The sequence below is a fragment of the Thamnophis elegans genome, chromosome 2 (assembly GCF_009769535.1).
Source record: "Thamnophis elegans isolate rThaEle1 chromosome 2, rThaEle1.pri, whole genome shotgun sequence".
Lineage (NCBI taxonomy): Eukaryota > Metazoa > Chordata > Lepidosauria > Squamata > Colubridae > Thamnophis > Thamnophis elegans.
Window position 1 is genome coordinate 41,846,070 of NC_045542.1, and position 23,928 is coordinate 41,869,997.

Sequence of the window (23,928 nt, forward strand, 5' to 3'; positions counted from 1 at the left end):
TCCTCCTCATTATCGTAGACGCGTTCTCCAAATGGTTGGAGGTCGTCAAAATGACATCCACCACCACAGACGCACTCATAGGGGCTCTCAGGAAGTTGTTCGCCACCCATGGGACCCGGACATGCTGGTGTCCAACAATGGACCCCAGCTAACATCTGCCAAGTTTGAGGCTTACCTGGCCTTGTTGGGGGTCTGACATTCCTTAATCTCCCTGTTCCACCTGACCAGCAATGGACTGGCGGAGTGCATGGTACGCTCCTCCAAGGAAGCCTTAGCCAGGATGGGACACCTTAGTTGGCAAGAGCGCATCGACTCTTTCCTGCTGGCACATCATGCCACTCCCTCCCTGGAGACCAACACTAGCCCAGCGGAGCTCTTAATGGGTCGCCGCATTAGGACCATCCTTGACCGACTGCACCCCAACTATGCAACCCCTAAACCATTAGACTCCAATGGGGGTACCCGTTCCTTCGCCCAGGAGGAGGCAGTGTATGCCAGGAACTATGTAGGGCATCCCTTGTGGTTACCGGGCATTGTGACTGACCAGACCAGACCCTGTTCTTACAGGGTGAAGCTGGATGATGGGAGAGACTGGAAGTGTTACTGCAACCAGCTGCAGACCAGGAGGGGCTGACCAACAGACCAGCCTGTCCTACACCAGAGGGAGGACAGCGCAGAGCCCCGAAGCGCAGTTGCTGTGGCCGATCGTGCAGTTGACGCAGAAGTCGGAAACAGCGACTTACCTGGTGGGCCAGTCCTGGGTGCCTCTGCGGCCCGTGCCATTGCCATCCTGTGAAGCAGAGTCCTCGGAAGATCGACCGTCATCCCCAGGCGGCGAAAGAAGGCCTCGTTCATCCACCCACGTTAGGCGGTGCCCGGCCTATTTGTAGGACTACGCTTGTGCAAACGTAGGGGGAAGGAGTGTCACATTCTGAGCATACTCAATAAAGTTTTCTTTAAGTGGGAAATACTCGACAGCTGATTGGCTTACCATCTGACAGCTCCGAGTATAAAAAGGGAGCTGTCAGATGAGAAGCCGCTGTTCCTGTCTGAAGCCGGTTCCAAACTGTTAGCTGTTACATTACATGGTATAAACTTGTTAGCCTTTATTCCTGCCTCCGCCTCAGTCATTCCGGCCATAGCCCACGGTCCTAGTATACAATAGAAGCCACATGACCAGGGGTGAAATTCAGCAGATTTTGGAGAACTGGTAGTGGAAATTTTGAGTACTTTGGAGAACTGACAAATACCACCTCTGGCTGGTCCCAGAGTGGGGAGGGAATGGAGATTTTGCAGTATCCTTCGCCTGCCACGCCCACCAAGCCACGTCCACAGAACCAGTAGCAAAAAAAATTGAATTTCACCACTGCACATGGCTTTTATATCTTGACTATATATCAACTAATCCATCCTCATTTGCAATAGCAGCAGCAGCTTCTGATTCATTGTCAGAGTGCCTTGCATAATCTGGATAAGAATTCACTAGTTCCTGAACTATAGTAATAACAGGAATGGTCTTCACTGACAAGCCATCTTAAATAGGTCAGAATCAGTCTGGATTCCTAAGGCTACTTGAGCTTCCAGTGATTTAAAACGAACCTTGAAAGCTTCACTAGGGGGAGTGGAATCCTTCCAAGACAGATTTACACAATTTCTAGATCAAATAGGCTTGTCATCTTGTTAGCGTCCAAAGAAAGCAGGACCTTTATTTTTTCCTTTCCTTTTCCTTTTCTTCTCTTAGTGTAACATCATCACTCTATTGCAGAGGTGGGTTCCTACTGGTTCGGACCGGTTTGGCTGAACCGATAGTGATTTGGTAGCCAGCAACAACCCAGGCCTGCCACGCCCCCAAACCGGTTCTCCCACGGGACCACCATCTTGATTTTCAATTCTGTGCATGCGCAGAACAATTGTAATTGCACAAATTTAATGTTATTCCTTTTTTTTAACTTTCTTATTTTTTGTGCACGAGCACCGAACCGGCAGTAATGCAGGAGCAACTCACCCCCTGCTCTATTGCTACAATAATCACAGGAACGGGGGAATAGGCTATGTGCTTTGGCTCCTGCCTTTGTCTGAAGGTCCAGGGAAACTTTCTAACAAGGAAGAAATGGCCATTCAGCTTCACAGAAACAAAGGAGAAGCAGCATTACTGCTTGCAGACAAAAATCCCGGGGGTGGAAAGAGATGCTTTGCAGGTCCATGAGCAGAGAATAAGATAACAAGGGGAGTCTGCTTCACCCACCTTGAGCAAAAAGCAAAATAGTCTGCTCTGGAAGAAGTAAGAGTTGATTGTGTATCTAGGTCTGAGGATGGTTCACTGTCTTCATAGACTCTTTTGCTGTCAATAGAACAACCAGCTCCTGTCAACCAACAGAGATGATAACAGCCTGGCAGACCACAATACCAGGGCTGCCCTGAGCAGGGGAAGGGAAGGATTTGTGTCAGCCACTGCAGCTAACTGGAGCTGGAGCTGTGGCTAGAATGGAATAAAGATCTGAAGACCATCTACCCAGAAGGATTCAAGACAGCTCAGTTCTGCTTTATAATTTGTGTATTGTATTATAAAAGATACAAAGAGGTTACTGGCACATGGCTAAGGAAACAAAGAAGTAACAAATTAAGACAAAAATCATTCCTCTTCCAGACCATCCCGTTCCTAGAACTGATGTTAATAATGGCTATGTTAGTGCATTTTGATTTTGCTCAATTTTATTTTGATGAGAGAGAGAGAGACGGAGGGAAGGAGATTGTAAACCTGTTCACTTTATACTTTAAAGAGGAAACAAATTCTATCTAGTAAACCTCCTCACAAAAAGACCCCTCAGGTGTGCCACAGGAAAAGAACAGAAATGAAGGGCTTTGAGTTTCTTGCTGTAAACAAGTGAAATGGTTTTAAAACACATACATATCTCTTTAAAGAGCTGGAGTTTGATTGAGTGGGTTTATTTTCATAATGTTTCTTAACTGAAGGCGTGTGTGATGTGGTGGAGGAGGGGGGACCTTCACTCTTGATGCCAAAGAAATATTAGAGACAAAGCTGGGAAAATGGTTTTTCCATTATTTCTCCTGGAAAACTCTATCTGCCCATCATAAGTCAACAAACAACAGGCTGATTGACAAGTTAAAATGTTTAGTTTAGCCTGCAAACCACACAAACTGCCTGTACATTTTCTTGTATCGGAGAACGATGTAAAAGAGATGTAAAACAAACAAACAACCTCTTCCACCTTTGCCTGTCATCCAGTTCCTCCCCTCGTATATGATCTGGGTGGCAATCACACAACCCAGCTTACATTCACTCTTGAAACAGCGGGTCTTCTCTAGCCTGTTGGAAGAAAAAAGGCTCAAGTCAATGGCATCCCAATAAAGGCTCTTTGGGCTCATCCAAGCAGCAGCAAGGTCTTTCCCTGTACTAGTCTCAATGAGGAAGGAGAGAAATAGTAAATCCAAATCAATTTTGGTGGTCTCTGAGGTAGGGTTTTTTTTTTTGCAGATGTTCATTGCCCAATCAGATAACATCATCAAGTGTTAAGTTCTGGATCAGAGGTGGTATTCAGCAGATTCTGACCAGTTCTGGAGAACCGGTAGCAGAAATTTTGAATAGTTCGAAGAACTGGTAAATACCACCTCTGACTGGCCCCGCCCCATCTATTCTCTGCCTCCCAAGTCCCAGCTGATTGGGAAGAAATAGGGATTTTGCAGTATGCTTCCCCTGGAGTGAGGATGAATGGAGATTTTACAGTATTCTTGCCCTGCCACGCCCACCAAGCCACGCTCACCAAGCCATGCCCACCAAGCCACGCACACAGAACTGGTAGTAAAAAATTTTGAATCCCACCATTGTTCTGGATATACTTCTAGGTATAGTTTCACTTCTGGATACACTTTTAGACTGGGCTCATCCAGCACTGTGAGCCATGGGTTGTTTTTATCAAGGCTGAACACTGACAGTGATGTGGTTGGACAACTATTTGTCTGAAATGTTATACGGTTTCCTGCTTGAGCAAGGGGTTGGACTATAAGACCCCCAAGGTCCCTTTCAACGCTGTTATTCTGTTTTATAAATGACACCAGGCCATTAATTAACTTTTACAAAATGCAATGTCAAAAACACCAGAGATGGATCATCTTTTGGTTCTTGCAGACCACATTTTAAGTTGTGGTAGAGACGGTAGAGGAGATCATATTCAGGGTTTGAGTTACTGACTGCTCAAGGCATTTCCAGTATCAGTCCTGGTTGGGTTAACATGACTACATTCATCCTATAAGTCGGTTCTTAGGATTACAGTAATGGCCGGAAAAGATGCTGTTGATTTTTAGTGATTTTGGCAATTCCACCATCAAAGTTTGGAGAAGAGGATTTGACAGCCTTGATCTCTAATGACATAGTCTGATCATACAAGATAGATGACAGAGTCTCCTCATAATGATATATTTTCCTGAAATAGGCCATAAATAGAAGGGATAATACAAAAAGTGGTCCAGACCCCACACAACCCCCGTTGAGATGGAGGATATACATGATCAGAATTTCAAGCTGGGGCACTAAATTCCCAATGCAGGAAATAAGAAAGCTTTAGATTTTAAGGAAATGTTCAATCATCAGGAAGGTGACAAATGCACATCAAAATGTACATGTGGGACAGAGTGAGGCATTTTTATGGCCATGAATTTTTATTAATGTGTATTTGTTCATAAGATTTATAAGGTTGCCCAATTTATACAGCATAAAAATAAACAAGGAATCAAAGAAGAAAATAAATCAGAGATAATAATAATAAATGATACGATACAATATATAAATACCAAATATAAAATGTTCCATCCATTTAAAGAATTATAGATTCCTGACAATATGTCCTATTTTAATGATTATCTGGAACTTTTAAAACCATGTTTCTATGAGTTATGTGTGCACACCTTTCACTAATAAAATGACTGGGCACAAAAATCTAACAATTCAAATATGAAAAAAGCCAGTTAGTTCACACACATGCAGGAACTAGAGCCAGAAAGGAATAATTAAAAAAATAATAATTAAAAAACAAAATTATACACAAGTAAGCAGTATTTCGATCACAAATAGAATAAAGTAATTTATGCATGTTGGGGCGGGGAGAGAAAAAGAGAAATACATATTTTGTCTTGTTATTTTTCAATTGCAACTAGGATTTGAAAACATGCTATTTCCAACCTGGAAGAAAAATTAATGTTTCAAGGCCAGGAACTCTTGAGAGACATATATATCGTGTCTTGTAGTGTAGTGTAGTGTAGTGTAGTGTAGTGTAGTGTAGTGTAGTGTAGTGTAGTGTAGTGTAATATGGTATGGTATGGTATGGTATGGTATGGTATGGTATGGTATGGTATAGTGTAGCCTTTATTGTCATTGTACATCATGTATACAACAAAATTGGTTTTAGCCTCACTGATGCAATTCATGACAAAAAAAATGCAAACAACATAAATAGTATAAAAAATAGAGAGACCTATCATCCATGAATGTAACCATTCCCCCTTTAAGGCATCCAAGTAAGTAGCCATCAACACAATTTGTGGTAGTGAATTTTCCAAATTAATTGCAGGCTCTAGGAAGAAGCTCTTGCTGTAGTCTGTTCTAATTAGCTTTGCTGGATGACACCCCATTCTCCCACCCTGCTCCACTTGTAGTGTTTGTAAAAGGAGAAAGTTTCCTCTTTCCTTTCTCCATGCCATTCATAATTACATTCCCCTCATTATTTCTTTCTTTGGCCACCTGTTACTCTAAACAGCCCTAAATAATTGTAGCTCTTTTTTTTAATAAGAAGGATGTTTGAGACTCTGATCATTCTATCTTTTTTCCCCAGCTCTTTGATAAATTTATCAAAGTCTGTTTATCAAATTCTGTGAAAATCCAAAGTTCCACCCACCTGCTTTTTGAGCAGGGAATTTCTGTATGCCAAAGTCTTGTCCTCTGTTCATTTTATTTATTTTTCTATTTATCAATTTGATAACAGTTTATATCACTTTACTCAGGATAGATGATACAAGACCAAAATGTAGTTTCCCCAACCTTGAGCTCTTTTTTGAAAAATTGGCCCTCCTTTAACTACTTTCCAATTGTCTGGGATAGAGGGACAGGTCTTGCATTGTCATATTTTGTGTAGCAGATCATTGATTTCTTAAAGAACCTTTGGGTGGAAGTCCACAAGACCTGGTAATTTTATTATTCTATTCTGTCAAAAGATATCTTCAACTAGATGGCCTCTTCCTGAACTGAATTTGTTGGACTTGGGTCGGGAGCTCACAATTGCAGGCAAGAAATGGGAGTTATGTGACTTGCAACAGCTTCAAGGCCAACTAGAGACTGACTTTTTGTGGGAAAGCCAGGAGAAAAATGCAACAAGTCTACCAAAGGTATACATACCTTCTCAGTGGCACTGGGCAATCAATAGATTTGTATGGATTCCCCTCTAGCGAGCTGTGCCTGTGAGCCTATTGCCAAGTCTAGCCTAGGACTAGAGCCAAACTGTGAAGTGTCAGGAGATCAATGATCTATTGCCGAGTCGTAGACGTTGACACTATGAAATCCATTTCAGCTGAGCCTCAATTATGATGTTTAAAACAACTTTCAGGCATTTCAAAGAAAACCCTCTCTCTTTACCTTTCCATTTCAATGACTGCCTAGTCTTTTTTACATTTTCTGCTTTTGTAATCAAATGTCATTGAGACAGAGCCCGATGGCAATTTCCTATTTCCATATATGCTAAATGTAAGTCAGTTTCCTGCAGTTTCCACAATGCTTATGTCTTGTGTCAGATCACGGTCATCACTTAGGATTCAATCTAGCATTTCCTTATCTCTGGATATTTCCGAGATCCAGTGGATCTAAGGTACACTCAAGGTTGCCCTCTCAAGGTTACTGCAGTATTTTGATCAGGTGGGGTAATAATATATCCCTATATCCAATTTTTGTAACCAGATATTACCACCAATTGTCATTCTGTGAGGGAATTTTGCCATAAATTGTCTGCTCTGTAATTCAGGATTAGTCCCCAAAGTTCCTCTAAACAGACCCATAACTTCCTCCAAGCATATGGAACTGAAAGCATGTCTGAGAATGCTACCTGATCAGGTTTGACTTTCACTCTGACCTAAGTAACAACCTAAATTTGGTATCCAGGTCTGGCTGATTATATTTGTGAGTGTCCATAATGCTAACTGGAATCCTGACAACTACATGCTTCTGAGAAATATCCAATTATTTAGCTTAAGTATGATGACCATAATCTTCAGGCAAGTCATATACAGTCAATACATTCATCACAAATCCAAGTCAATCAGAATAAAGTAAAAGTGGAGGGTTGGAGTGGGTTGGAGGTCTTCTAGTCCAACCCACTGCTCAAGCAGGAGACCCTATGCTATTTCAGATAGATGGCTGTCCAATCCTTTCTTAAATATCTCCAGGGATGAAGCAACGATAACTTCTGAAGGCAACCTGTTCTCCTGGTTAATTGCCCTCATTGTTAGGAAGTTTCTCCTCAATTCCAGGTTGCTTCTCTCCTTGCTTAGTTTCCATCCATTATTTCTTGTCTTGCCTTCTGGTGCTTTGGAAAATAAGTTGACCCCCTCTTCTCTGTGGTAGCCCCTCCAATACTGGAATACTGCTATCATGTCACCCCTAGTCCTTCTTTTCTCTAGACTGGCCATACTTAATTCCTGCAACCATTCTTCATATGTTTTTGTCTCCAGGCTCTCTTTTTTTGTAATGTGGTGACCAAAACTATATTTGCTTCTGATAATTAACTCATAACAAAAAGTGGCCTGGTCCCAGGTGGGTCATCTTTGCTATAAAATAATGTGTGTTCATCACTCAAGGATTTGGCCCTTCCTACAGAAGAATCTGCGAGACCCTCATTCTCACTCACAATGCTAGTTTCATCCTTGAAGAAGGATGAAGTTTGCACTCAATGAGTTTTCATGTACATTCTTCTCTGACTCTCTGATCTTTGCACCAAACACAAACCTCCATTTTATGCTGAACAAGCAGCTCTGCATTTGACACTTTAGGCAATAAACCACCAATAGCTATATTCATACTAGTTATTGCTGATAACTTGATTTTCCTCTTTAGGAATACTGTGACTTCAAAAATAACCCTATGTTATAGTTTTGTATAGTGTAGAGTTTTGGTTTCTCTGTAGCTTTTAAGTTCAACTTGAACCTGTGTGGAGGTAGGAGATTTCTGTGATCTTCCTTTTGTTTCCTTATCTCACTAATCTTCCCTGTTCCTCTTTGCTTGTATGTTGTGTTCTCCACTTTCTAAAGAATACAATGCTTTTGATGGTCATGAAGTCTCAAAAAATTCAGGAGGGAAGACAGATTCAAAATGATACTGTTTTACCAGAGGATATTGTTGGATTGTATTTCTATATATTTACATCTATCTTGTGTGTGTGTGTGTATGTGTAGATTTTGGATATTATATATTATTATATTATATATCTGCCTCTATTATATACTGTATCTACCTCTATCTCCCTATATGTAATGTCACTTTAGTTTTCATCCGATTCCACATAAATTTATCTGGTTCATTTTTCAGAATTGGCAAAAAATATGCAGTTACCCTTTTTAAAGGGATGGGAACTATCTTGACTTTTTTAAAATTGTGAAAGTTAAAAAAAAGGAAACTAACAGACTCCTATATTCTTAGTATGCAACATTGGAAAATGTTCCACACAACTGCAGTATATGTATATACAGTTGACAATAAGCAGCACAGCAGCTTAGATATCAACGAGGGAAAATACTCCAATTTGTTTGAGAAACTTTGCCATTTGGCCAAGTTATTAAAGAAAGAGAAATTGTGCATCTGTTTTCCAGCGGGCAGTTTTAGATAACAAACAGATCTTCCTGGCTGATGTCAACAGTACAAAAAGAACTCCTCCAGTTTTGGCACTTCTTGTACATTTATGCAGTCAATGTATATTCGGTTTGTTTAGTTTTCTCATTTGTTTGCTTTTGCACTGAGATGAGGAACCCACTAAAGGCTCTTTCTCCACATGGGAAACCAACTGTGTGTGGTAAAAGTGACTATGATGACGCTGGACATCCTTGAAATCAAAGGGTGAAAATCCAACCAGTGTAACAAAAAGAACAACATAGGCTTAAAAAGGATATGTGACCCTTCTTCCAACACAGTCTTGTTTGTTTCTAAGCATTTTTGGAAGGCCAAATAATGAGTTTTCAATGTGTTATAAATCACCCTCAATATCTTACAAAAGAAGAAAGTGAAGGTCATATTTGTTATGGAAACAGGTCTTGTGATTAGAGAAAAATGAAAGAACCAGAATTGTTCAGATATGCCTAGCATAATTTCAGCAAAGGATTGAGATCCACATAATTATATACGGTCCATTCTGGAAGATAGCCTTGCTTGAAACTTGATATATAATGGACAGAGAGGTATGTTCCTTTAGTATTATCTATTTATATATGGTAGATTGACTTACTCATGGTCATATTAACTGGGTGTCAATGGGTATTGAGTTTGAAGTTCCCACTATTGCTTTATTTTGGCTTGAAATTAATATTTCTATTAATATAAGCTGTCTGACCATATTTCCAACATTTGCACTTATCACGAATTATAAACATTCTGTCCAAGGGGAAGGCAGAAAAAGAACATTTGACAAACATAATTATATTTGATAGTGAGCTCGTAATATGTTCTATTCATCATTTCAATCAACTGGTTTTGATAGAGGGATAGAAAAAGGGTCTCTAAAAATATAGCCAAAATTCTTTGACTTTTGTACATTATCAACATTTCTGTTGGCTTTTCTTTTTGATTTTATATTATACTCAAGTGTCTATAATTAATTCAGGCTATCAATTGCAAATATTTTAATAATATCAATTCTGTTTTCTGCATCCTTTTATTTCACTGCTACCGTGTTCTTATTACTTTTGTTTAATAAGAAAATAAAATATGCATTCAGATTTGTGCTAAATAAGCCATTTCAACTGAGTGACTGAAGTTTCAGCCACAGCACCTTCCAAGGTCTCTGAAACTCCCCAAATAATGTTCAACATCAGAGGTGTTGCTATACAAAATGTTACAATATTTGTTTATTTAACTCATTCAATTTAGGGTCTGTCCAATGCCAGATGAATCTGAGCAACTCACAATGTAATACATTATAAAACAAACAAAATAAATAAGCAAAAGAGAACAAGATGGGATCTGGTCACTCTATACAATCTTAAACAAAGACACAACCAACAAGAGGTTCTATTCATTTCAATCTAAGGCATGGGAAAACAACCAAGTCTTCAAGGATTTACAGAATGCCAACAGGACATAGGACAGTGCTTCTCAAACTTTTTTTCACCATGGATTCCCTTTCAATACCTTTTGTGGCCACAAAGCATCAAGACTTAACTCAAGATTTAAATCATAATATTTCTTCAAGCCTTTCTGGATCCTCTATGATATCGCGGCCCCACAGCTGTTTTCTAGACCACAGGGTGAGTACTACTGAACTAGGAGACTCAGAATTTCCCAGAAGATCTCATTCCAGAGGGCAGATGAACTCAAATGATAAGATATGGGGGGGGGGACAAATGACCAAAAGGAGCATTATTTTCATTCATCACTTTGTTCATTTGTTAACTGCCTGAGACAAAGATTGCAACTGAATAACGTTATAGAAGGTACTTAGAAAGTGTTGTGGCATAGTGCCTTTCATGTGGTAGAAAAGCTGAGAAAAAAACAACTTTTGTTTCTTCAACAGCAGAAGTATACGCCCAGTTCAGAACTTTGTATTTTGTCATGGAAGTGAGAAATAATATAATCATCCCAGTTTACCTGCCCACCTCACCTCTGTGACATACACCTATCGTGATAGAGATGGATGCTTCTTTCTGTTTGTCCAACTGCTTTTCAGCTGACTAGCTCACGAATGGAAACACCATGGAAAATTCTTGAATTTTCTGAAATTTGGTAAGTATCCTTCACTCTAAAATTGTTGCCTGCACAACAATCCTTTGATCCACGTTAGGACTAAAGATCCATTTTGCATCGCCTACTTTTCACTACAATCCCAACCAGCCAAACCAATGGAAAAGGATTATAGGAATTATAGTCCCCAATATCTAGGGGACATCAGGTTGTGTGTGTCCTCGTTTCAGAGATATTCTTTTTAGCTAGTTAAGATCCAGATTCACACCCCTGTATAATTTGGCAATGTGTTAATCCTAAAATATAAATCCACAGCTAATTCCATTAATTTTATTTTTAATGTGATGCAGATAGGCTCTTCTTGTGTAAGTCAGTCATTTTATTTTATTTTATTTTATTTCCTCTATTCCTTTCCACCCCTGATATTTTAGAAATATATCAGCACACTACCTTCAATCAGGTGTTGTTTCTGGTCAGCAAACATACCACCCACCTTGTCAAGCAAAATGTTTCACTTCTGTGAAGCCCATCAAACTGGGCCCAACTTTCTCCACAATGCTGCCTTTGCTTTATGGAGCCCACCATATTCTTTTCTTTCTTTTTTTTCTTTTTAAAAAAGGGGGGGGTTAATAAATTTGCCAGCCAAGATACATGGCCCTGCTATTAGAGGCAGCCCTGACATACAGACTCCAATGAGGGCTAAATTCTAAAGGGAATTGGGTTTTCTTTTTCCTTGCTTCATTCGTCTCTCTGCTCTGAACCTGTGGTTAGGGGAAGGCAGTTAACTGTGGTTTGCTTAGGGCAGCCAATATAAGCAGACTCGATACCACATGGATTGCTGGAAGGGCTCACGGGCTACTTCATGGAGTGCTATGAATCAAGGGATCTCCAGTAGACCAAGACATGGCTCAGACATGACAGAATGCAGTAGGTAGCCCACTGCTGTGGAGTCACTGCACGCCCATAACATGAACTTGCACTATGCCTATTACTCCATTTATTTCCTAAAACTAGCTCAAATTGTATGTTTGCAGCATAGTTGGCACACTCCCCCCCCCATACCACTAATGTTGATTATAAAGAAAAATAATGATTAATGCCATTATCAAAATTGTTCATACTTGCCTTTAATGGACAAATGGTTATGAGTCACAAAGTTCTTTCTTGCTGCAAGTGGAAATATACTTTTATTGTGCAAAGCAGTCTGAACTATTTTTCCTGCTAATCTCTACCCCACGTTCAATCACAACCTTTCAGATAGGCCTTTGACTAATTGGGACTGAAAGGGAGGGGAAGAGAGAAGAAATCAGAAAATCCTATTGGTGTTTGTTAATGGTAGAAAATAAGAATATTAAAATGTTGTAGCATATTCCAAGCATTGTTACCAGCAATAAACATGGCTTTTTTGTAAAGTTTTTTATTTTTTCATTTTCATAACATATAATCACATGTATACTATTACATAGCCAGCATCGTATTGTATTATTAGATGTTTACATCAATTCATCTTATCATCAACTCCCCAAAAAATAATTATTGGCTCTTCTGCTCTCTATACACCATATTTGTACCTTATCCATCGCTTTCTTCTCCCTCTCTCCACCCCCTCCCTACCTCCTTTCTTCCCTCTGTCATCCTTCCCTTCTCTGCTTCCCCTTCCTCTCTCCCCTTTCTCTTTTCCTCTTCTCCCCTTCTTGTCCTCTCTCCTATCCCTCTCTTCTTCCCTTACCTCTCTCCTTTTCTTCTCACTCTTCATCTCATTTACTTGGTGTATTTCAGCTTCTGAGCAAGCTCCATTTTATGTTGATGGTATTTATAGTTCCTATTCAATATACATATTTAAATTTTAACATATATTATCCTCTTTTTAAAAAAAAATAGAACAAAAAAGTATACATATATAGTCATTGTGCTTTTAACCCCCCCCCACCTAATTTTGGTCGAGATGTAGACCTAGTTACAATTCCCAGCTATTCTCACCATTATCTTTATATAATTATACATCCTTATGTGCCCCCAATTTGTGATTCTGTCTTTAAATCTCAATAGTTTCCCATTGTAGGTGTATTTCATGTTCCCTCTCCAGTTTTCCATATCTTGGATTAGATTACTCTTAATTGTCTATAAATGGCAAACCTCACTGTTCAATGGTCATTACAATTCCCTTAATCATCTATTGTATAGAATAACAAGCAGTAAACATCTCACTTATATATATATATATATATATATATATATATATATATATATATATATATATATATATATATATATCCATGTTTCATATATTTTAACCCATGCTTAGTTATCCTTCTATTGTCATTTTCAGTCAATTTGCAACTCAGTTTAATTATCATGTATACAAGTGAAACACAAACCTCTGCTTTACAATCTCCCATATCAGTTTCATATTTATTCATATTCCATATATTTTGGGCTTTGTTTAGTTATCTTTCCATTATTATATTCGACCAGTTAGCAACTCTATTTTATTGTCATATTTAGGAATAAAACCCTTATCTTGCTTTATATTTTCCCATGTAACAGTTTCTAGATGTCTGATTTTTCCTAGTAAGTCTTTTGTCTCACTTCTCTGTTCCTGTCCCTTTTCTTTTTTTTAACACATCCACTCTCATCAATTTGTTTCAAACAAATAGCTGGGGAGTGGCTGGTGTTTCAACCCTCCATTTTCCTTTCTTTCTTTCTTTTTGAAAATATCCTGACCTGACCATCAATATTATTTATGTTCTCAAGATTTCTTTGCCTTTTCCAGGTTTGATTTATGGCTGTGGGTTAGATAAATTTTCTTACAGGTCTTTCATCTCTTCCACACCTTCCTATTCATGCTTTGATGGGAAGCCAACATCTTGTCAGCCAAATTGCAGGCTGCTGCCCCTACTCCAATTCAGAGGACAAATATCTGACCTGTGAGGGTCCTGTTGCCTCCCCCAGAGTCTGGTGAGACACTGCCCCTTCTTGCCCCCCCTCCAGGGGGGTTCTGACCCCAAAAGGATCTTGAAATATGTTTGTCAGACAGAGTTCATGTGAGACTCTTGAGAGCTCATACCTCCCATGTCTGTCCAGCTGGAGAACTTCCGGTCGAATCAATAAATATGGCTTTTAATGAATTAAGCAAATCTAGGAATTAGTGAGGTAGTTGTTAAGTGAATTGTGCCTCATTTTACAATCTTTTGTGCCAACGTTGTTAAATGAATCACTGCCATCATTAAGTGAATCTGGCTTCCCCCATTGACTGTGCTTGTTGGAAGCTGGCAGGAAGGCTACAGATGGTGACTGCATGACCCCAGAACAGTGTAACTGTCCTAATTAGTTGTCATGTGCCCAAATCTTGATTGTGTGACCATGGGGATGCTACAACAGCTGTTAAGTGTGAAAATTGGCTATGTCACTTTTTCCAGTGCTTTTGTAACTTTGAACAGTTGCTAAACATATGGTGGAGGGCTATTTGTATTTATCTGGCTTTTCTTTCTTCATGTGTGGCTCTTTCAAATATCTTAAGTAAAACATTTTCTTGGATTATGAATTATTGCAATGGTTTGCTAATTTGCACCTTCTCTTGCATCCTATTTCTCCATAAGGGAAAATACATTGATCTCTTGCAATCTCTAGGCCATATAATCTTGGTCTATGTTTAGCGACCTAGGACTAGCACTCTGTCTCTTTTCCTGCAGCTTTAAATAGATTAGTTGATTAGTTCAAATGCACTTGGATAGTTGATCTAGTGCCTATCATACTTCTTTATCTTCTGATTAACCTTTATAATGAGAAGACATTACTAGAATAACTAAAGTTGAGAAACGGAATAGGAAAAGGATTGAGGGAAAGATGGATATTGTTCCCATATCTGTTTAACTTAAACTATACCTAAATGTAAAAGTAGAAAGACTGGAAGAGATTATTGAAATCCAAACAAGAAGGCAAACTACTTATAATCCCAGATGGCACAATTTTGTTATCCAAACATTAAAAAAGGGAATCAGCTCACTTTGAAAATAAAAATGGGAAATAAACATCTGGCTGAGTTTTTAATGGTATAGATATAAAATATTTTATAAATATAAAAGAAATGTCAATGAGCATGCTTAGCAATGCTGACAGTAAAGAAGTGAAAGTGGTAGATAGTTTTGTTTTCTTGGGCACAAAACTAGATAGAGATAAAGTGTTGGAAAAGTAAATAAAATGTTTATTTTTGAAATCTGGAAATAGCACTTAAACTTATATACCACTTCACAATGTTTTACAGTCCTCTCTAAACTGTTTACAGAGTCAGCATATTGCATCCAACAATCTGGGTCCTCATTTTACCCACCTTGGAAGGACAGAAGGCTGAGTCACCCTTGAGTTGATGAGGTTGAAACTTGCAAACTTCTGGCTGCTGGCAGTCAGCAGAAGTAGCCTGCAGTGCATAGCTAGTAAGAATAACATGAAGTCTAAGAAGAATCAGTCAAACAGTACTAAACAAAATAAAGATGGGTCCACCAAAGCAATGATGGGAAAGAAGAAATTCACAAGAATTTAGGCTGACTTGAAGGACCATGACAAATTAAGTCCTGTAACCACTTATAATAGTTTCCCTTAATATGGTGTCGTTTAGTTTATTGGGCTTCAGCCCTTGTGATTTCAAACCAATATGGACATTACAGGAGGGTATCAGGCTGAAAAAGGATGGTTAATGGTATTAGATACACAATTTCTTTCTTCAAAAGGAAATTAGTAGAATTTGCAAAAGTTTTATTATATGTGTGTGTGTGTGTGTGTGTGTGTATGTATGTATGTATGTATGCATGTATGTTTGTATGAATGTATGTATGTATTTTAGAGTCACAACCCCTGGTATGCCCAAATATGGGAGGAAGTTTTACTGCTTCCATTCTCTGTCTATCGGCTCGTCACAAGAGACCATCCAGACAGAAACCCAATATTTTTACTGTTGCCTTTGTTACATTTGTGTTGTATTTGTGCTGATAAATAAATAAATAAAGGGAGACTAGTATAGATCTATTTCAAGCTATTTAGCTCTCATCAGCTAGCCATACCCTTACTGGGATTTGAACCTGTGCTGTATTGCATCTTAGGCAGATGTGTTAACTATTAAGCCATTAAGGATGGTCTCTTGTGACTAGCCGATAGAGAATGGAAGCAGTAAAACTTCCTCCCATATTTGGGCATACCAGGGGTTGTGACTCTAAAATAAATACCTATTTCCCTGGCTCAGCTGATAAGGAGAAGGACCTTGTGGCTTAATGGTTAACACATCTGCCTAAGATGCAATACAGCACAAGTTCTAATCCCAGTAAGGGTATGGCTAGCTGATGAGAGCTAAATAGCTTGAAATAGATCTATACTAGTCTCCCTTTATTTATTTATTTATTTATTTATTTATTTATTTATTTATCAGCACAAATACAACAAACATATATATATGGAAGTGTGATCTTCCTCCCATATTTGGGCATACCAGGAGTTGTGACTTTAGAGTCCAGGAAGACTCTGCTTGCCTGCAGATCAGCTTCAATCTTCCTGCCCTGACCAGAATTTTGATAATATGGCAGGGAAAAACATTTTAATAATAAGGCAATGAGAAACACAAATAAGGAAATTGTGAATGGGAGAAAAAGATGGAATCTGAATTTCCTTTTTTACTGCATCAAAGATACAAAGAGTACTTCTGTTATGGCAAGAAGATTATGAAATTAATATTTGGCAGAAAACCTCTCAGCTGCTGAATTTCCACTTCACGTTTACATGTTTTATGGTTTCCATTTTCAGGGATAATGCGTTATATAACATGTAGTAAGTACTAATGATGTTTTTTCCTGGTTGTTGGGGCAGTGTCCTACAAAATATGTTATACATGATCATGATGTGATATAGCATCGTTTTGGTCAGTTGAGGCGGGGGACTGAATCAAGCTGCCAACATGGCTTTAACATGTTCTGGTTCATTTCATGGAGCTTGTTCAATCTTTACATTGATGTATTTTCAGTCATCCAGAGGAAAATTGCCCACTGATTGTTATTAGTACAAGAAGCAGCAGTAGTAGTATGCGAATATGGATGTGAAAAATGGAACAGGAAATTGCCTTGTTTTACTAACATTCAACACCACCTCCTGATGATCTGATTCCATGAATCCTTGACCTTGTGCTAAATTATGATGATGATTATTTACAATATTAAGTTTGAGCTCTGCCAATTTCCACACATGCTAGACATTTATCATAACAGGAGGCTAACTAAACATCATACAGTTATTCTTGCTGTTACCTCAACTATAGCAATAATAAAGGCAACTGTGACATCTTGCTGTGGCTGATACAGAAGCATGGAAGAAAATGAATGCATTTGAACTAAATTAAGGACAGAACAAAGCAGTGAGATTGGGTTTCTCCTGCTAGAAGAAATTAGAGGCACATCATCTCTATGGCTTTATAGTATCAGATGGAAGAGGGTGCTAATAAAAGGACAATTCAACACAATTTCCTGATAAGCTGTTTCTAATTCTTAAACAACAGAAGCACAAGCTTCATGCCTTGGTGTTAAATTACATGTGAAGTTAATTGTATCTAAATGTTTAAAATGCAGAGTTTCTATAAAGTATGTTTTACATCTCCCTCATAACTAATCTACTTTGCACACAGCAGTAAAACATGTCTTATTTAAACCACTGTTTGTTGAGTAAGCCACAATTGCTAGAGAAATACAATGTATAAACCACAGTGGCTGAGGTCCCACAACAGGCCAAACCAAAATTATACAAACCTCATAATAGCTACTGGTAAGTGCAATGTGTAAATCCATCCACAGATAGTAGTCTTGTTGGCAATAATGAGGATTTATTTGACAGGCTTCATTCCAGATTGTGCAAGGTTCATTTTCATTGGGACAGTGATGGAAGAAAAATTAAGCACACCCTCTCCCTGCCATCTCTGGTGCCATTAGGGCAGCAATTCGAAGAGGTCTGGGGGCCTACTTGGCAGAATGAACAGAAGGGGAAACAAATACATTTATCAGGACTCCTTTTCTATTTGTCGAATATATCAATATAATGCCATTATTTCATAGGGCTAAATCCAACTCCCAGTATTATAGTTTGCATACTGTTTGATATACTGTGACTCATTTGGTGTTGGGAGGATTCAAATTGAATAAATAAAGATTTCTTGGCAACAGCTTAGAATTCTGGTGTTTACAGTGGGAATATATCCAGAAGGCATCTGATTGGCAAAGAGTGGCTTAAAATGATTGGATTTGTCTCTTTGTATTCCGCTTTTCTCCATGTCAGCTAATGATAAACAATTCTGCCTCAGACAATTCTGCCTCAGACAATTCTGCCTCAGACAATTCTGCCTCAGTCTTGGATATTTTTAATCTGAACATTTCCTTTCTTGTGGTTTTTCCTCCAGTTTCTTATTCCAATTATAATGTTATGTTATGTATAATATTATTGAGCCCACAATTTCTGTTGCTAAGTGAGATATTTGTTAAGTGAGTCTTGTCCCCATTTTATGACCTTTCTTGCCACAGTTGTTAAGTAAATCACTGCAGCTGTTAATTACATGGTTATAAGTGAATCTGTTTTCCCCATGGACTTTGCTTGGTCACAAAAAGTGATCACATGACTCTGGAATAAGATTAGATGAACACAGTTGGAAGAGATCTTGTAGGTCATCTAGTCCAACCTCCCACCCAAGCAGGAGACCCTACACCATTCTGACAAATGGCAGCCCAATCTCTTCTTGAAAGCCTCCAGTGATGAAGCTCCCACAACTTCTGAAGGCAAGCTGTTCCATTGGTTGGTTATTCTCATTGTCAGAAAAATTTTACTTATTTTTAGGATGATGCTCTCCTTGTTCAGTTTCCCTCCATTATTCCTTGTCTGGCCTTCAGGTGCCTTGGAAAATAGCTTGACCCCTTCCTCTCTGTGGCAGCCCCTCAAATATTGGAACATTGCTATCAGTGGTGGGATTCAAAAACTTTTACTACCGGTTCTGTGGACCTGGCATGGCTTGGTGGGTGTGGCAGGGGAAGGATACTGCAAAATCCCCATTCCCTCCCAATCAGCTGGGACTCGGGAGGCAGAGAATAGATGGGGGTGGGGCCAGTCAGAGGTGGTATTTACCAGTTCTCTGAACTATTCAAAATTTCCGCTACTGGTTCTCCAGAACTGGTCAGAACCTGCTGAATACCACGTCTGATTGCTATCATGGCTCCCTTGGTCCTTCTCTTCACTAGACTAGCCATGCCGAGTTCCTGTAACCATTCTTCATATGTTTTAGTCTCCAGTCCCCTAATCATCCTGCTTGCTCTTCTCTGCACTTTTTCTAGAGTCTCATCATCTTTTTTATAGTGTGGTGACCAAAGTTGGATGCAGTATTCTAGGTGGGGTCTTACTAAGGCTTTATAGAATGGTATTAGTACCTTACTTGATCTTGATTGTATCCCTCTGTTAATGCAACTTAGGATTGGCTTTTTTGGCTGCCGCCACACATTGCTAATTCATATTTAACTGGAACACTGTAACTGTACTGTCATTAATATGAACCAATTGCCAAGCATCCAAATTTTGATCACACGATCACGGGGATGTTGCAATAGTTGTAAGTATGAAAAACAGTCATAAGTCACTTTTTTCAGTGCTGTTGTAACTTTGACTAAGCGAAATGTTGTGAGTTGAGGACTACCTATAATGTTATGGCATGGAAAACAAGTATTGGCTAACATATATTTTATCCTGTATCAGACAAACTTTGGATCCTGCATACCCAAGATTAGCTCAGAAACAACGTTCCTCCATACTATACTCCAAACAAAAGAGGATGGGTTTTGGCTTTGCTCTGCGGTTTGCAACCCCCAGAGGTCATTTTCCATGTTCTATAAGTCTACTGTTCTGACTTAGGCTTCCCAAAAGCACAAAGCTGACTCCTCATCCCGATAAAACTCCTTTTATTTAGTTTAAAGTGAATTCCTCTCTGACAAAGTCCCGGCAACCAGTCTTTCAAGAGATTTCACAACTACAGACCTTTATCAGGATTGGAGAGCTGCCAGGTCAATATCTTCCAAAGGACTCCCCGTAGCAGCAATTACTTGGCAAGAAGTCAGGAACAGATCTTCATCTTAATGAATTGAACTAATTGTTTCCTGCAAACACCCCTTCCCTTTTGCTCCTCTTTATTCCCTATGAGAGGGGCCATTCACCATCTACCTGTGGCTTTATTCCCGAGTCAACCCTTGTTCCTTAGCTATTCCCTTCTCCTGGCAGTTCTGTGCATGCGCACACTGGGAACAGGCTCCAGCTGTTCTTCTGCCCCACTCATGTCTGACTCCGAAGGCAGCTGATAACTGTCAGACGTCCCTGGCCCCATCTCTTCCTCTGACACAGAGCACTTGTCAGAGCCTTCCCCAGACTCCAGAACTGGCCCATGTTCCTCCCCAACCTCCTCACTGTCTGAATCTGCTGCCAGATCCTCTGATGGGCCACAATATCTACAGTCTGACTTTTTAATTCTCTGCCTTTAAAACAAATAGATTTTAAATATATATATATTTTCATGAACTCTATTTCTGAATAATTTGTGACCCATCCTTGAAGTACTCTAAAGGAAGGAGAAAATATAGATTAAACCAGAATGGCCAAGTGAGTCTGAAGCACCAATAACAAGTGTCTTCAGGCTGTTATCTTATCTGTAACCAGCCATACCATGTGGGAATATTTAATCCAAATATTTGACTTAGTAGGCCATCCAGATCCATTTTGGCTTTACAAAAAAATGGAAACTATAGCTTAAAAAACTTGTTTACAAATTGCAGTTTCTCTTTCATTCATGTAAAGGTTGACATTTGAGACAGATTCTTAAATTATTCAGATGCATTTGAAAATGCTATTTACTGAGAATATCTGCCTGGTGATTCTGAACAATATTCTTTTAATATGTCCCAATATCAGCAACTCTGTTAAGATCTGTTAAAATCATCATTTTTTTGTTCATGCTGGTTTAGCTTGAAAACAAATAAGCCAATAAAGTAAAACAAAACAATATTAAAGAAACCCAGCCACGTTCTCATTTTCCCAGGAGAATTCCAAATTGGATTAATATTCTTTTCAGGTTGGGGAAACTGTTTTATTATTCTTTTACTTTCAAATATAGGTGAAATTGGACTGGAGGAAATTGGCATCTTTCACTTGCAAACTCTTATTTCACCAGAACAATTGTTATTACTGTAACTACTCTTCTAGGAATAATTCCTTGCCAAGATCAAGAGAAGCCTAGTAGCCATCTGGAAGTAATGGATTAAAGTGTAAAAAGGTCTATTTCTGCTTCCCTCTCCTTAAAAAAAATACTGACCTCTTGTACTAACCAAATTGACACCCTTCTTCCAGTTGAAGTAAACATCTGTAAATGACTATCATTGCAGGAAAACATCATTTATCAAAACAAAAACAAGTTTTGTTTTGCCGTAAAGCTCCTCTGTTTTGGACCAAATTATTCCACTTCTCTAAAATGCAATTAGAAGAGTGTTCTCTGATTCCATTATGTTCCTAGAGAGAATTCTCATAGGCCTTTAGATATAAATAGCCAAATAAATAAAAAGTTTCTTATTGATCTTAATGGACACAATAAAATGATTGTCTCTGGTAAATAAAATGGCCAAATACTGTATTTTTAGAGTATAAGATGCAGTTTCTCCCCTAAAAGAGGCTGAAAATTTGGGTGCATCTTATATTCCGAATGTAGCTTTTTCTAAGCTTTTTTTCAGCCCTAATGAGGTGCTAACAAGTGAAGGGATCTTCCGTGCTTTGCCTGGTTTTCTCACTGCTTCTTTCTCCAACGATCAGCTGTGCTTTAGAAGCTGTTTTTTATCCACAACCAGGGCTGAAAAGCATGCACACACATGCTCAAAACCAGCATATCTATGTGGTGAAGCTGACCAGACTAAGGAGCTAGCCAGATACCTGGTAGGCAGAATTTTTTTTCCTATTTTCCTCCCCAAAAACTGAGGTGTGTCTCATACTCCGGTGCATCTTATACTCCAAAAAATACAGTAATCAGGTTTAAATAAGATTAAATTATGTGGATCTTATGTTTATCTATATTGATTCTCATTTGTTGTTATTAACAAGTTTCAATAAAATTATTTCATATTGTTGTTCCCTTCATATATAAACACTCTGATGCAAAGTAACTGTATTATTATTAAAGGATCCACATTTTATAAAACAATTGAAACGATGTACCATATATACGTATAATGAATCTCAGTGGATTTGATATTAGCATTGGATCCTTCTAAGGCATATATTCAAGATTGTATTACTGTTTATACCTCATGGATAAAGAAGAATAAAATGAGACATTTTCAAAAACAAAGTGAAGTCTTAACTTTTGAGTATCTGTGAAAACAAGTTATACCAGAATCTCTTCATATAGTCTTACTACATCCTTGATAACAGAATATAAATTGAATCAAGTAAAACAGTGATATTGAAAATGAGGGTATTTTTTTCCATAAATTATTGGCCTCTCAGTAGAAATAGCAACAATCAAAATGTTATATCTGCTATGAAGAATGCTAATGGCAAAATATGTAATGGTATAATCTGATGAAATCAATATTTTTTAATTTATACCTGATTTCCTAACACATATGGTTTTATATTATGGAGGACAAAATTAATTATTTTTAAGATAATGCAGTTCTTCCAAAGATTACATTGATAGAGCTGTTTATCTAGCTGCATGTTTATCTCTCCAGGAAATAATATATTGATTATGTACCATTTAGCTGATGCTTGACTCCTAGCGACCACATAGATAGGCTTTTTACTGGATGCTCTACCCCATACATGATCTTTCAGGTTTTCCAATGATACGCCCATAACTGTTGTCAGAAAATAATGTACATGGCCACAGGTCTGCGACTAAAAAGCTGTTTGATTATTTTCATCTAATTTGGTGTGCTGAAAACAAATAAAATATTGAAAAAACTCCTAGACATCATGATTTGCCACAACATGCAAAATTGTCTTCAAATTTATCATTTTTTTTAATTTTTGGTATTTTTTTATATTATGGGTTTTTAACCAAATTTAAAGTCCAAATTACTATTAATTAATTCACATAAGTGCATTTAAGATATAAAATGCAAAAAAAAAATCTTAAAGGGTTTGTCCGAGTTATGTAAAAAAATATAGCACTGTAAAACTGATGGTCAGCAATATATACATAAGCTAAGCAAGTTTTAAGTCTGTGCTTCTAATGGTAAAAGGGGTTAATCTTTCCTGAAGAATCCAGTGAGAGGGAGACACAGGGCAGATAGCAGCATCTCCGGTCAGTGCAGGGAGCATGGCCAGCACTGTGACGTCTCGTGTACAGACACAGAGCTGCTCTCTCCTGCATGACACACTTGTGCATGAATCATCATCAGGTTCTTGGTTCACACTTTTTCATCGCAATTCATGTTAGCTCGTCATTCTTCAACCGTTATGGCTCCACAAAAGTTATTAACTCACCAGACAGTTTCTGTTTCATCTGTGGTGGCAGCCGAGGGTGCTAACAGTCGGTGAAAAAAATGTCCTCTGAGAAACTTTGGTACCTTCCCATAAAGTTCTTCTACCACCTCTCCACATAAAATTGGGATTGATGAAGCAATTTCTAAAATCACTTCCAAGAGATGGAGAATGCTTCAAATACTTGGTCACCAAGTTTCCATGCCTGTCGGAGGCAAAATTGAAGGAAGGTATGTTCATCGGACCAGACATTAGAAGGCTTATAGTTGATCAAGGGTTTGTCAATACCATGACGGATCCACAAAAAAAAGGGTAGATTGCATTTAAAGAAGTTGTACAGAAATTTTTAGGCAATAACAAAGATCCTTAGTACAAAAAAATCATCGGAAGAATGCTGAAAGCATTTCCTGGACCGGGAGGCACTTTGAATGGTCACTCATGCCCTTGTCACCTCT